Below are 12,222 nucleotides of genomic sequence, written 5' to 3'. Positions count from 1 at the left end.
TTAAATTTTAATTAAGAAATTTTTAATTCCATAATTACTACCTAAACTCACACACACACACACACACACACTCTTTTACACACACCTATACACGGCCAACACACACACACACATTTTCATTTCAGAATTTATATTTTTTGAGAGAAAAAGAAACCTAGGGTTCTTGTCTAGAGAGCAGCCGGCTCTCCCCTTCAAGATTTCAGCATATTTTCGTTGAATTTTCTTCAAGCAAATCGCGCCACGTTCGTCCCGAATCAACCTCGCATCTTTCTCCGCGTCGGTATCGTCGTTTCGGTACTTTCAATTATCAAAAGGCATGTATATTCTTTCGTTTCTGCATCGATCTTGTCATAGTAAATATTTTGATGTTTATTGTATGGAAACCATGTGATTGTCGTGAAAAAGTTTGAGCAAAAATATTTGAAATGATTTTTGTATCAAAAATTTTAGATATAGGAATGTGTCTGCTGTCTTTTCGATTGCTGCAATTTTCGATCGTTTTTCTAGTAAAACTTTCAACATACGAACATAGAAATTTTGATACCTTCGATTTGATATTCGAAATATTTGGATAAAAATTGAGTGAGTTATGGTGTTTTTCGCGTGACTGCTCAAACTGCGTTTTTCTGAAGTTACGATATTGATGTGTTCTTGAAGTTTTATGGTTGCAGGCTTCGTTGGGGATTGACGGTTGATCGCTGCTGCGTTTAGGCATATCGAGAATGATGTTGGAATGATTGTTGTTGTTTCGTTTCGTATCGATAGGCACTTGGTTGCATTAGAAATCGTAGAAAGCATTTTGGTGTCAAAACTCATGTTTTATGGATTATGTTGCGTCATTGTCGTGCGTCGTATTTTTGGGGACATTTTTTTGAGTCGAATCTTTATCATAGCGTCCTAAGATGAGTCTTGTTGCATCGGTTCAAGTCGGTTAAGCGTGAATTTTAAAATTGCATCAAAATGTGTTATTTAGAGTTGGTTGTGCGCAGGATTAGCGTCGCAGCGCTCGCCAAGGAGCACCGCAGTGCCCGTTCTGTGCAAGCCAGGCACCGCGGCGCTGCCCTTGTCGAGTCATAGCGATTGGTCTGCTGCAGTGCTAGCGCCTAGGCGCTAGGCAGGGACGCAGCGCAGCACTCGTCCATGAATTTTTAAAAGACTATTGTAGGCCAATGTCTTCTATGTTTTGGGGAATGTTTACACCTCATTTTAGGATTTGTGTCGAGAGTTGATGTCACGGTTTAGTACAATGATTAAAGGAGGTCGAGTACTGAGCGATTTATAACGTCATAAGAAAATTATCATTTTGTGTGGTGAGCACGATTATTATGTCGAAGCATGGAAATTAAGTGCCTGAAATCTTGTTAGTATGTTGCAGCAGCAGCCCCAAGTGAGATCCAACGAATCCCTCAACGCCAAGTAAGTATGTTTGACGTGCAAAGAAATATTTTTAAGTTTTTGAGGTATGCTAAATGTCTTGTGACCAAATTATGTATGGGGTTGGAAAGCGGTAAAGTATGACCAGGGACCAATCCACCCCGTTAAAGCATGAACGAGTTTAGATCTGGATTGGAAAGCATTAAACCATGAACGAGGCCCAATCCACCCGTTAAAGCATGAACGTGGATCTCATGTATGTGGCAGTGGTTTTACCCTGTCAGCCCAGTACTGTGGTTTAGTCTGATCAGGCAATTTATGTTATGGGTCACTTGCTTTGAAACATGCCTCTACGCAAAAATGATGAAGTTTATGTATATTCAAGTATGTACAAGTATGCAAGTATGTTTAAAGAAAGTTTCACCAGTTGAGGGTGAAAGACGCCGATGTTCTCAAGACTATTTTTAAGACTCGTTATGAACACTTTGGGTTCCTCGTGATGCCATTCGGTTTGACGAATGCACCACATATCTTCATGGATCTCATGAATCGCATATTTCAGCCGTATCTTGATCAGTTCGTCATAGTATTCATAGAGACATCTGACCGCAGTTTTACAGACCTTGCAAAAGCACAAGCTATTCGCGAAGTTCAGTAAGTGCGAATTCTGGTTAGAGAAGGTGACGTACTTAGGCCACGTCATTTCTGGCAGTGGTATTGAGCTAGACCCGGCGAAATTTGCAGCAGTCAGAGATTGGGTTGTGCTGCAAAATGCATCAGAGATCCGTAGTTTCCTTCGGCTAGCAAGATACTACCGGAAGTTTATTCAGGGATTCTCCTCTATCGCGGTCCCACTCACGTTGTTGACAAAGAAGAATGCTAAATACGTATGGAGCGACGAGTGTCAGAAGAGCTTCGATTCTTTGATGCAAGCTCTTATTTCAGCGCCCGTATTGGCCATGCCGTCAGGGCCCGGAGATTTTGTTTTGTATACCAATGCTTTGAAGCTCGGTTTAAGCGCAGTGTTGATGCAACATGGGAAGGTGATAGCATATGCTTCTCGTTAGTTGAAGATCCATGAGAAGAATTATCCTACCCACAATCTAGAGTTGGCAGCCGTAGTATTTGCCTTGAAGATTTGGATGCATTATTTGTACGGATAGAAGTGCCAGATCTTTACCGATCATAAGAGCTTCAAATACTTCTTTACGCAGAAAGAGTTGAATATGCGTCAGAGGCATTGGTTGGAGCTAGTGAAGGACTATGACTGTGACATTAGCTACCACCCGGGCAAAGCTAATGTAGTTGCGGATGCGTTGAGCAGGAAAGTCGCAGTGATGACTCATTTGGTGATTCCGAGACCTCTTCAGTTTGAGATGCAGAGGTTTGATCTAGAGGCATATCCTCGAGGTAGAGTTCCCCGTGTATCTACTTTGATGATTCAGTCTTTTCTTCTAGACCGTATTCACAGTGGACAGCCAGCAGATGAGCAGTTGGCGAAGTGGAGGCGGAGAGATGAGGCCAAGGGCAATATCTTGTATACAGTTAGCGACGGTATTGTGAGATATCGAGACAGAATGTGGGTTCCTAGCTAATTCTATTCGCGCGGATATTTTATTTGAGGCCCATATGTCGCCGTACTCTATACACCCTAGGAGTACTAAGATGTACAAAGATCTGCAGCTAATGTATTGGTGGCCCGAAATGAAGAAGAATATCAGACGTTTTGTATCCGAGTGTCAGACGTGTCAGCTAGTGAAAGCGGAACATCAGAGACCAGCAGGTATGCTAAAGCCTCTTCCTATTCTCGAGTGGAAGTGGGAGAATATTACCATGGAATTCGTTGTCGGTTTGCCCCGTCGCTCAACGGATAAAAGTTACTCTAGGGATAATGGGCTGATCTTCCCCAAGAGGTCACATCGACGGGAAGGTTTGGCACCTTGATGTCGGCTCTTCGCCACCTGGGGCTGTAGTAAGTCAGTCAGAGGGTCAAATGCTATCTGGGTGATTATTAATCGTCTTACCAAATTAGCACACTTCTTGCCTATTAAGACGACTTTCACCATGACTCAGTATGTAGAGTTGTATATCCGGAAGATAGTAACACTTCATGGTATTCCCGTTTCTATAGTGTCTGGCCGAGATCCTAGATTTACTTCCTCTTTTTGGAAGATTTTGCATTCAGCTATTGGTACGAAGTTGTTGTTTAGCACAGCTTTCCACCCTCAGATAGATGGTCAGTCAGAGAGAGTTATCCAGGTGTTGGAGGATCTTCTCCGTGCATGTTTCATCGATTTCTCAGGGAGTTGGGAGTCGAAATTGCCATTGGTGGAGTTCACCTATAGCAACAGTTTTCAGTCGTCTATAGGTATGGCTCCATATGAAGCACTGTACGGTTGTAAGTGTAGATAGCCTATTCATTGGGATGAAGTAGGGGAGAGGTAAGAATTGGGTCCGGAGATTGTTCAGCAGACTGCCGATATAGTAGTCAAGATCCATGATAGGATGAGGACTGCTCAGAGTCGACATAAGAGTTATGTGGATCAGAGGATGAGAGATCTAGAGTTTGCCATTGGAGACCATGTTTTTGTGAAGATAGCACCTATGAAAGGTGTCATGCGATTCGGGAAGAAAGGAAAACTCAGTTCGAGATTTATCGGAACATTTGAGATCCTCGACAGGGTTGGGATGTTAGCTTATCGTGTTGCTCTTCCGCCGAATCTGGCCGGAGTACACAACGTGTTTTATATCTCTATGTTGAGGAAATATATGGAGAATCCCTCGCATGTCTTGAACTTTGAACCGTTGCAGCTCACTCCAAACCTATCTTATGAAGAAAGTCCAGTGCAAATCATAGACAGACAGGAGAAATAGCTTCGGAACAAACTGGTGAAGATAGTGAATGTCAAATGGCTTATGTAGAACCCGTAAATTTGACCACGTATAAGCCATGCATAATTCTAGTATTTAAATATGATTTTATTGCATGAGAATTTAAATGCTTTTCTTTAAATTTAATTATTTTATGCAGTAGTTAATTGTTACCTTTTTCAGTTAAATAAGTGAGGCCGGACTGGAGTTGGAGTATTGAGATAGAATTTAATATTAAGCAAACATTCCTAAAATTTATTTAAGATAAATAAGAAATTAATTTAATGTAAAAGAAAGCTTGAGGAGCTATTTAAATAATTTGAGTTAAGTAGTAAATAAGGTTCCATAATTAATTTCTTAATCACTAAAGTATTTAATGAGTAGATAAAATACTAAAGATTTAAAATCCAATAATTTAGAAATATTTTCCCTCCTTTTTATCTAATAAAATCGGCCACTTCCTTCGGTAGATTTAAAAAGTTTAACAACTCATTTTTTTGATTTCTTTCCTTATTCATTTTCTTGGGAGATAATTCTATCACTCTAACTCTTCAATAATTATTAATTAAGCAATATACCACCCCTTTTGATTGAATAAAATCGGTCATCCCTTATTGTTAGAAGATTTTAATTAGTTGGACAATTTATTCTTTAATTATCTTTCCTTAACTTTTTCTAGGTAGATATCTTCCCCACCTTTTAAATCACTTACAAATAATTAATTAAGCAATTTTCCCAGCTTGAACCTAGACTTAATTTCGGTCCCTTGCACTCTAATTATCCCTCAAGAATCTTTTGATATTATTCTATTTTCCTTATCTCACCAACTCACTAGGATAGAAGGTGTATTCTCTCCATTTATCTTGGATTTTCCATTTTATTCTTCCTAGCCTCCTCCCTCTCCATTATTTCGAAACTTTCAGAGTTTTATTGAGAGAAAAACCGTGAGAATTCAGTGAGGAATTAGAGAGAAAAATCGAGTAGAAGAAAAGAAAGTAAAGCGCTCCGTCTCCTCCGCGCCGCATCGTTGTGTTTCTTTTGTTTTCTTCAAAACAAAACCAAGGCATGTCTATATTTCTTTCACTCCTCAATCAAGCCATATTAATATTTTAAAAAATCATACTCATGATTTTTTTGAAGCAAAACCAAAATACATGAGAAGTATTTTTCGAAAATTCATGTGCAGATTTTTCTGGATTCTTTCATGCTTCACGGGTTCTATGTTTGTGTGGTTTCAGGCGGCTGGTTCGTGTCCAGGCTCCCAAGGCTTCATATAGACATGTACTAGGACATGTTAGGATCATATTGGTCCATCCGTTCAGCCCCATGCACGCTGGAAATTCACATATGACAGCAACTACTCCCTAGGGTCATATTGCACTTCGATTTTTGGTTTTTGCTGTCAAGGGTGAGGCTTTGACCTTGACTGCCCTATGGGCTATAGCCATGGTTAGAACATCTCCTTGTGATGTCTAAGACGTGACCAAGTCGCCCTTTGAGGCTTGGTCCACGATGGAGCCGGTTTTTAAATCAAAACAAGAACAGCCCCCTTCGCCCTTCATTTTTTTCTGCATGTTTTGTTTCGGCTTTATGGGTGTTAGTGTTGATCTTGGTTGGCTCTTTATCCATTATCCACGGTTCTCACCATACCCCTTGACGTCTAGATCGTGCCATCGTCAATCAAATGGCCACTGGAAGGGTCCGGGACAGCAAGCGAAGCAAATCTCTCCACGCGCCCAGGGTGTGCTCTCGGGTGGGTATTTTCGGATGATTCATGGTGTGGTTTGGGTTGTGGCTGGCCTAGGGACCTTAACCATGGTTCAAACCATACCCTAGGATGTTAGTAAGAGGCTCTGGTTTGTGGTGCAAGCCCCAATGGCCGGTAGTCTCAAAAACAACGCAAGGGAACGAAGGCGCTACTGCTGTATTTTTGTGGACAGCAAGTGGTGCGTCGGTTCAGAGACTCGTTCGAGTTCTTGGTTGGCTTTTGGCCTATGGCCTTGGACTGGACAGTGCCTCATCAAGTTAAGAAGGTCATGTTTTTGGCCGTTTGTGATTCGGTTAAGTTTAGAGGTCGTACGGGAATTTACGGTGCAATGTGCCAAAATGACTCTCGAAAGAGCGTTTCATGTTTTTGGCCTCCATTCACTAAATTTCGAAGTACTGAAATGTTTGGAGCATTATTTTAGGTGTATTTTGATCATGAATAAATGTTGGTTCGGGTTGGTACGAGGTCATGATTAAATACGAAGTCGTTGGGCGTAATTGTCTCGTTTTTTGATTCAATTACAAAGTTTGGTCAAGAAAATCATTTGCATATTTTTCATGTTAAATTTAGGTCGCAGCGAGCCTGGGAACGATCCAACCCATTCGGTAAAATTAGTACAGGATATTTAATTACGTTGTTTAATTACATTACGTGCAAAAATATAAAATATTCGTTTTTGAGAATTATGCGATATTGCTTGTGGCCATTTCACTATCATGGGATTATTGTATCACCCGGTGGTCACTTACCGGTTCAGTTCAGTTCCACCCAGTATACTGTGGCATTAGTCTGATCAGACGATTATTACTTCACCCGGTGGTCACTTACCGGTTCAGTTCAGTTCAGTTCATGGGGCCATTTGCATAGAACATAATCTCAACAGAAAATTTATGACATGTTATTTTATGACAGGGCTCGATTGAGCAAACATTCCGCTTATGATTTCCAGTTCAGTTATGCACGTATTATAATTACTCATGTCATGATATTTACACGTTATGCCAGTCTCATGTTAATTTCATGATGCATAAAATTTTACTATACTTACTTGATATTTACGATGTATGCATGTTGAGTCTTTAGACTCACTAGACTTGATTGTTGTAGGTACTGATGAGGTCGGGATCGAGGGCAAGGACCAGTGAGCCATCTTGGGTTAGCAGTAGTGGAACCCGAGGACCTCATTTCAGCATTTGCCATTTTTATGCTAAAACATTTTATCTTTTGTTGGATTATTCTTAAATTGTTATTTTGCAAAAAAATATTTACTTCCGCTGCTATTTTGAATATTAAAATTTATCTATCAGTTGAACTTTGAATGAGGCATTTTAATTATTTTGTAAGGCCCGAGATTTAAGTTTGATACTTTTGAACTGAATTATATAGTATGAATAAGAAATGCAAGAACAGACTGGGAGAAACGATGTTGCAAAAATTGAATATTTTGATAAGGTGACACTGCACCCGCAGTCCAAGAGATACCGCACCTGCGGTGCATGGACAGAAAGTTGGGAAATTTTACCGAAGCATCACCGCACCCGCGGTGCTAGAAGGACCGCACCCGCGGTGCAGCTACAGTAGGGTGACCGCACCCGCGGTACCAACAAAACCGCACCCGCGGTCGTCGAATTTCAGAAAACGAAATTGGTGCCGAGAGCACAGCGCACCCGCGGTGCAACTTGAAGCTTGAAAAATAAGCCACGTTTCCTGGTGTTGCATGCAGTATATATATATGAATTACACGTAATTTCCTCAGAAATTCAGAAAAGGTCGAAGCTTTGGAGAGGATTTTCCTTACGCCTTTTAGACTTGCGATTCTGAAAGATCCATCCATCAGAATTCAAATCCGATTTCAGTTCTGAATTCCTCTCGACACGAGCTACACAAGAACGTAAGTTTTATTACGTTTTGAGATGTTTTGAAAACTTGATGTTGTCAGAATTGAATACAAATCAGATATGGTGTTTCTGCTACTGTAGATATTCTATAATCGAAGTCAGATTAAAGAATAGACTGTTTATACAATTGTTATGATTTTTGAAAGATATTGACGGAGATTTGATATCAGATTTGTATCGTTATTATTAAGAATAAAGAATTGATTGATATCATACGTTCTGGATAGACTATTCAGTAGATTTGTGAAAGTAGATCGAGGAAATAATACTGTATATGGTTGTTCTCAACTCCAGCATATTTATATTCCGCTATGAATTATGAGTTGAGGATTATAACTCATTGATATGATATTTGTAATGTTGAGTTTGACGGGGTTATTGAGACTATATTGATATACCGTCGAGACATCAGTTGAGTCAGATTGATCAGATTCAGATATGATTTCGATTATATTGTGATGTCGATGATATAAATTGAATTGTATCTTGTTCAGTTATTGATCAGATTATGTACTGAGTTGAGTATTGATCAGAACAGATTGTGTATTGAGTTATTCACTGATACAGCGTATTCGATATTGTCATTTCAGATTTGATGTGGACGGATTTGAATACAGGTCATCGTCTTCATCAGACATGGACCACAAATGTATAATTCATGTGATAGTCGGGAAGATACAACTCAAATAAGATCCCATTTGAGTTTCCCAACAAAATCACATACTAGAATTATTGTTGTTTATTTTATGATATGATTATGATGTGTTTATAGATGATATATTCCTATCTTTTGAAATGAGCATGCTTTGCTTATAGATTGTTATTCATTGCATTTAAGATAGGGAGTCTTGACAGAACAGTCAAACTTCTAGACGTTCGGTGATATCACAGCGTAGGGGAAGATCAGTCTCCTATTGTAGATGTGGATACAGATCAGGCCGAAGTCTAGGAATAAGACGTACAGTCACCCCGAGTGGTAGGGTAGGTGACAGATCGCGACGTCTTATTCACACCGGGATCCCTAGAGTTATAGTTGAGTCGATTCTAGACATGATTTGACTAGAACTGCATGCGTTTATGGATGTGGTTTCATAGACTATGAAACCCATTTTTATTGCTTTTAGTCATGACATCATGCTTTTATGATTTGATTTGAGTTGCATGGTTATCTGATTTGAGTTGCATGCTTATTTTGATTTGATTTCATAGATAATGAAATCTATTACTTTAGAATTTGTTCATGATAGTATGTTTCATGATTTAGACTGTTTATATGTATGTTTACCATGTTTTATACTGGAATTTATTCTCACCGGAGTTATCCGGCTGTTGTCTTGTTTTGTATGTGTGCATGACAACAGGTGGGTCAGGATCAGGGTCAAGAAGAAGATGAGAGATCAAGATTAGAGTGGTGATTCCGGACTTGGATATAGATAGGTTTCATTACTTGATTGTAGTAATTAAACCTTAGTTGAACTAGATGCATGTTGTACAGGATTTGTATTATTATACAGATTTGTATAATAGCATGATTCCATTACCTTCCGCACTGCATTTTAAAAAGAAAAGTTTTTAGACCCTGTTTATCTTAATTGATAATTAAATTCCAAAGATGATTAAGAAGATGATTAGCGTCCGGGTCCCCCACATATTTAAAAAGAAAATTTTTAATTTTTCGCAAATTTTCAAACACGAATTTCGGGCCTCTATAGCTTAATCATTCGGAAGAAGAAGCTACGTGGGAATCTGAGCCAGAAATAAGGAGTCGATATCCCGAGTTATTCGGTAAGTTTTAATTTCGAGGATGAAATTTCTTTTAAGGGGAGAGAGTTGTAGAACCCGAAAAAAAAAATCAAATTACTATAAGCCATGCATAATTGCTATTATTTAAATTAAAAACGATTTTTTCATTTATATATGAAGGGTTTAATTCATTTTAAAATTTGTTAAGTCATTATTATTTATTTTAAACGCAGAAGTTTAATTTTATCTTTTCGGATAAATAAGCGAGGCCGGACTTGAGTTTGGAGAATTGAGATAAGATTAATAATAAGAAAATATTCCTAAATTTAATTTAAGCCGAGGAATAATATATTTTAATGATAAAGAATGTTTCTAAGATTTACTAAATTAATTAGATTTAAGTTATTAAATGAGTTATTTTATGTCCAATATTTAATTAAAGCTTAAATTAAAATGTGTAACCAATTGGGATAAAATTAATCTAGGCCTAATATATTCAAGAAATTAAAACCTAACATTTTAATAACTAATTTTAAGACCAAGCCATACCATGCAAGATTGTTATCCTAATTTAATTTTTTAATTCACTAAAATATATAATGAGTGTTTAAAACCTTAAGAATTAAATACAAGATTCAATCAACAATATCTTGCAAATTAATAGCAAATTTCGGCCATCCCATCAACCAATTTAATTATGCTTGGTAAATATCCATTCTAGTCACCCTTCAATGGCCCTTCATACTATAATAATTCCCTCACTTTTAACTCACCAATAATTATTAATTCAAGCACCATTATCCACCTAATTTCCCTCAGCCCACTAATCTAGCATATCAATTCCATATCTCTCGAGAAACAAGAATAGAAATTGCCATTCAAACTCCTCACTTGTAACTCCCATATAAATGCCTTGCATGACTCGATTATCAACCCTTGTAACCTTCACCTTCATTACTTAGCATTTCCTCCACTCTTACCTTCGAAAATATCAGTGAAAATAGTAGCAAAAATAGTGGGATAGCAGTAGTAAAGTAAGAAAGAAAAATGCAACTCCGACGTGCCGTGTTCGTCGTATTGCTTTGTTTTATTCAAAACAGATTTCCAGGCATGTATTCATCGTTTATTTCCTCTTCAATTAAGTCCTATAGATATTTTTAAACCCTTATATGTTCATGATTCAAAGAACATAACACAATTTGACATCAACTTGCGAAATTCGGTGCAGGCCCCTCCTCGGCCAATTACTTTTAAACTCGCGGGTGGTGTGTTCTTGTGATTTCAGGATGTTGCTTCGGTTCCAGGCACTCAAGGCTGCATCTATGCATGATTTAGAGTGTGTTATGGTGTTGATGGTTCATTGGTTTAATCCATACACTCAAGTTAAAGACATGACAGCAAAACATTTCATTAGTTGCAGTTTTGAGCCATGATTTTTGTAGTTGGTTGTCTAAGGTGAGTGTTCGGACAATGGCTGTTCTAAGGACTGTATCCATAGTTACAACCCTCCCTTAGTATGTCTAGGACGTGACCAATACAGAATTTCAAGACTTGGTTCATGGATCCATCAAAATTTTAAAACACCAATAGCCCCTCGGTTTTCTTCGCTTCGGGCTTGTGTGAGTGAGTTTCGATTTTGGAGTGTTTGGGTGGATTGTGATTGGCCTTTAGCCCTTAGCCATTATTCAAACAATACCCTATCATGTCAAGATCGAGCCTTGAACAATCATATGGCCACTGGAATGATACAAGACATCACAACAATTCAACACAACACACTACGCAGAATTCGGTGCTCTCGGTTGAAGCTTTGGGATGTCATAGGTGTTTGCTTGGGTTGTGATTGGCCTAGTGCCCTTAGCCATGGTTCAGTCCATGCCTTAAGGTGCTGGTAAGAGACTCTGGTCGATGGTTCAAGCCCAATGGCCATTTGTTTCATAAATTAAACACGGCATGCACAGCTGCTGCCATTGCACTTGGACAGCAGAATTGTTTAGGTTCAAGGGTCTTGTTTTAGTTCTTGGCTGGCTTTTAGCCTATAGCCTTGGACTGGACAAAACCCAAGTAAATTATGAAAGTCATGTTTTTGGCCATTCATAATTTGGACGAGTTTAAAGGGATGTCCCGGGTAATGGGTAGGACCAAGATGTCTCGGGTCATTGATAAGCATACCCTTGGACGGTGCCCGAGCCAGGATGGAACGTTCTCGGGTCTGCAGCATAAAAATAGGGATTAACGCCCCGAGTCATAGAGCTGCTCGAGACAAGGAGAGTTCGACTTAGAAAAATCATGAAGTGGGCAGTCATTCAATAGGCCTGGCCATTGGATCACCCGGGGCATGACTTCCCCAAGACGAGGAATGACCGAGCTCTTACATAATTACCCGAGAAGCATTCTACTTGGCCATCTCGATCTGAGTTAAGCATTTAATACCGCCGATAAATACAATGTATGCGGTCGACCTATCTCTGACAACAGTGCAAGTGGTGGATAAAATCAGATGAGCTGGATGTGTCTAGCATAAGATTTGACATGTCAGAACAGTAAGGTATAATCAGCCACCCTACT

This window comes from Primulina eburnea, chromosome 14 (assembly GCF_022965805.1).
Source record: "Primulina eburnea isolate SZY01 chromosome 14, ASM2296580v1, whole genome shotgun sequence".
In the NCBI taxonomy this organism is placed as follows: Eukaryota; Viridiplantae; Streptophyta; class Magnoliopsida; order Lamiales; family Gesneriaceae; genus Primulina; species Primulina eburnea.
This window is presented reverse-complemented; position numbering follows the sequence as displayed.